At 28.1% G+C, this 1,537-nt stretch overlaps 1 non-coding gene across 1 annotated transcript; it reads left to right on the top strand.

Annotated features, from left to right (window-relative positions):
- Nucleotides 1–1,177: 1,177 nt before the first annotated feature.
- Nucleotides 1,178–1,250, top strand: TRNAK-CUU (transfer RNA lysine (anticodon CUU)). Its single transcript has one exon. It is a non-coding gene; the product is annotated as a tRNA-Lys (tRNA).
- The last annotated feature ends 287 nt before the right edge of the window (nt 1,251–1,537 follow it).

Genomic DNA, 1,537 nt, shown 5'->3' with positions numbered 1-1,537 from the left:
TTTTCTGAGCTTAAACAAATTTTTACTGGTAGTTATAGTAAAAGATATGAATTTCATAATCTCAGAATATATATGTCTTTGTACACCGTAACGAAGTCAATTTTGTTAAATGAATTAATTGAATATATTATATATAGAGTATTTACAGTTAATATGAATCATGCTTACTATTATGTTCAGAGGTAGTTGAAATTGACGTCAGGGACTGCCGGACTTTATCGCAATTCAAAATTAAATTGGAAAATTTTGTCTTATTTAATGCTTTTTAGGTATTGCTAGAAGTGTTGATTTGTGTTTTTTACTCTAGATTAAAATTACAAGTTTCTTGTTTATGTTAGTTAATTAGTTAGGATATAATGAATTACGATACTTAATCACTCATCTAATATTTGTGTGACTGCAACCTGTATAATTTTGTGTGGCTTTACTTTGTTTATAGTGTGATTTTTCTTTTTATTTCTATTATTGCATTTGTATTTCTGGTGATGTGGAAGGGAAGGCCTGATGGCCTTAACTACATCAGAATAAATAAATAAATGAGTGAGTGAATGAGTGAGCGAGCGAGCGAGCGAATGAATGAATGAATGAATGAATGAATGAATAAATAAATAAGTGAATGGATGAATGAGTGAATGAATAAATAAGTGAATGGATGAATAAATAATTGAATGGATGAATAAATAAATAAATAAGTTAATGAATGAATGGATAAATAAGTGAATGAATGAATAAATAAATAAGTGAATAAATGAATAAATAAATAAATAACTGAATAAATAAATGAATGAATAAATAAATTAATTAATGAACACCGTAAATGAATAAATGAATGAATACCGTAAATAAATAAGTGAATGAATGAAATAAATAAAATAAATAAAAAAAAATAAATTAAGTAAGTAAATAAATAGTAAACAAATTATTTAGAGATAAGGGAAGTACGTAACTCTACGAAGTAGGCTACGCAAAATGTTTAGTAGTGTTTATATTGTAATTGTATTTAGATGCCTACTAAAAGAGAGAGCGATTTAATGTTCCAATGACGTTAACGCAGTCAATAGAGCAAAAACTAGTCATATTGCGGTTAAAGGTTTACTTTCCATGTCGAATTCTTTTCGTATTACGAACAGGTCAATGTTCGCGTGAATATCATGTTTCTTGTGGTTATTAAGCAGTAGCCCGGCTAGCTCAGTCGGTAGAGCATGAGACTCTTAATCTCAGGGTCGTGGGTTCGAGCCCCACGCTGGGCGCAAAATTTTATTATTCATTGCAGTTTTGAAATTAGTTGCCATATTACTCCAATAAATGTAATACTATGTATTCTATATGCGAGTCTTACACTAGGTGAAGATAAGTTGACATAATTTTTCCAATAAAATGTGTTGTTCGTTTATCAGAATATTTTTTCGATCATAAACCTTTATTAATATTACATCACTTCATTGCGGTTTTCATATTAATTGACAAATATGATTTTTGAAATAAAATGTTTTACTGTTTGCTTGTCATAATATTTTATCGAACATAAAACTTCATT

Source organism: Periplaneta americana, chromosome 7 (genome assembly GCF_040183065.1).
Source record: "Periplaneta americana isolate PAMFEO1 chromosome 7, P.americana_PAMFEO1_priV1, whole genome shotgun sequence".
NCBI lineage: Eukaryota > Metazoa > Arthropoda > Insecta > Blattodea > Blattidae > Periplaneta > Periplaneta americana.
The sequence above is the reverse complement of the archived record's forward strand: the minus strand, read 5'-3'. Positions and strand labels throughout refer to the sequence as shown.